Source organism: Nannospalax galili, unplaced genomic scaffold (genome assembly GCF_000622305.1).
Source record: "Nannospalax galili isolate Female #2095 unplaced genomic scaffold, S.galili_v1.0 scaffold455, whole genome shotgun sequence".
Taxonomy (NCBI): Eukaryota; Metazoa; Chordata; class Mammalia; order Rodentia; family Spalacidae; genus Nannospalax; species Nannospalax galili.
In genome coordinates this window covers 909,788-912,216 of record NW_008335815.1, presented here as the reverse complement: position 1 = coordinate 912,216, position 2,429 = coordinate 909,788, and the positions used below count along the sequence as shown (strand labels likewise).

Here is a 2,429-nt window from a genome sequence, read left to right as displayed (position 1 = left end):
GTGGACTACCTAGTGAGACCTTATCTTAAAAAGAAAAATAGGGGCTAGAGAGATGGTTCAGTGGTTAAGAGCATGGACTGCTCTTCCAGAGGACCTGGGTTTGGTTCAGCATCCACATGGCAACTAACAACCATTTATAAGTCCAATTCCAGGGAATCCAAAGCCCTCTTCTGGTACCTGCAGACATTGCACAACATGGCTGTACTTTCATACCTGCAGGCAAAACATTCATACACATAAAATAAAAGTACACAAATAAATTTTAAAAATTAAAAATACAGTTTATTTCAGGCTTACAGAAACGTTCAAAGCACTGCTATGGTCTGTCCATTTGTTGCAGGCTACTGGCGGGGACACACACGCACACACACACACACACACACACACACACCGAAACTGCTCCTTGCTGAACTCAAGCTCAGTTCCCAGAAGGCTGGTTCCCAAAGGCAAACAAGAAGGTATTTTGTTATTATTCAGGTCTTAGGCCTCATCCAGACTTAAAACAGCCCAATTTTCCCAATTAAACCACTTAGTCAAGGACTCAGAATTCTTGAGAGCATTCAAGACAGAAATATTCCTGGGAAGACAGAAGTTCTGAGCAGGGATAAGTTGCTCTGTAGGAGGTTGGGGTAGAGGTAAGGGAGAGGTATCACAGCTACTCTTGCTTACAGTTCAACAATTCTCTCTTTCAACTGTATAGTCATCTCACTATTCCTGATCCAGCCAGTCCATGGAGTTCTTGTTCTTTCCACAAATGTACCTGCCACAGTCTGGCTTCTCCTCTAACCATGGCCACACTCATCCCTCATCTACACTGACTGCACCCAAGAGGTACTATGCTGGGAAACCTGGCCTCATCATTACTCAGATGGTACCTTAAGATTGAAAGAGCTCTGACAGAACAGGTCCCATCAACCCCGGAACCAAAGATCCTAGGGCTTTTCTTCCCCTGAAGGGCTCTGGAAAAGGGAGCACGGTAGGGATAGGGTTATAAGTCTATAGCCCTCCAAAACAGTCCTTATAAGTCTTAGATCACTTAACAGGAGCCCAAACCATTTCCAGCTCTCCTCATTTCTTTCTCCAGACAATGGTCCAACCATCTTCTACTATATCCTCTTCCTTCATAGTCTGGGAGTCTGGATGAAAGGGTTCAGGCTGGGGGCAGACCCCATCCATAGTAGCTCCAACATTTGTAGCTGTGATCTCCATGTTTTCCATGCTGTCCACATCATCTTCACATCAGTCTCTCTGGCTGTCCTAAGTGTGGTAGCTGTGACTTTACACTTTCTTTGGGTGATGTGAGAGGCCATTTCCCTCAGAGCAGGCCCATCACCCCTCTCGAAGTGGTGGAAAATGGTTTGCAGTTGCTGGCTCACCTGGGGCAGACTACCATCCTCCACAACTGTATCACACTCAGTGGTCATCAGCTCCCCAAGGACGTCTTCCACTTCTTCTAGCTCCAAATCGGCCTTGGCGATGAAGTAATCCTCCACTGCATGCCCCCCCCACCCCGACGCCAGGCCACTAGGCCTTCTCCTGGTTGCGCAAGCCCCCGAAGCCATTCTCCACAGATCTGCAAAGCAGGCCAAGCCTCCCGCGTTGCTCGGACGCAGGCCCGGAAGAGCAGTCACATATCTTCCCCGGAGTCCAGCATCATCTGCCCCACGAATAAAATTTAAATTTTAAAAGTAGCCTACACATGTAAACCCCAGCACTCAAAAGGCAGAGGAAGGAAGATCACTGACAGTTTGAGACCCTATCTATATAGCCAGTTCTAGACTGGCTAAGGCTACATAGCAAGACCCTGTCTAAAACAATAAAGAAGGGGGGTCTGGAGAGATGGCTCAGCGGTTAAGAGCACTGACTGCTCTAGCACAGGACTCGGGTTCGATTCGATTCCCAGCCCCTACAAGGCGGCTACGAACCGTCCTTAACTCCAGTTCCAGGGAAATCCCCAGTTCCAGGGGAATCCGAAGCCCTCTTCTGACCTCCCCGGCACTGCAGGACACCAGTACACTCACATACATGCAGGCAATACACTCATACACGTAAAATAAAAATAATAAAAAAAATATTTTTTAAAAAATAATAAAAAGGAAAGAGAAGAATTTTAATCGAGCTTCATATGCAATAATCTGGTGTCCCAAGATCAGAGATAGGACTGAAAGTTCCAACTGCTCTCCTCACTTTGGTCTTTCTGAGGCTATCTCTTAGAGTTATTTTATAAATTTTAGTGTGATCGACAGCCTTTCCTATGAGAAAGTACCAAGGATTCCAGGAACTCTGTGCTTTCAGAAACAGAGTGCAAAATGAAAAACACATCTTTTTTTTTTTTTTTTTTGTTTTGAGGCAGGGTCTCCCTGCAGTCCCAACTGGCCTGGAACAGCACTATGTAGACCAGTCTGGCCTCCATCTCATGGAGACCTGCA

At 46.4% G+C, this 2,429-nt stretch overlaps 1 pseudogene; it reads right to left on the bottom strand.

Moving 5' to 3' along the window:
* Positions 1-1,068: 1,068 nt before the first annotated feature.
* Positions 1,069-1,657, bottom strand: LOC103732005 (annotated as a pseudogene).
* Between the last annotated feature and the right edge of the window lie 772 nt (positions 1,658-2,429).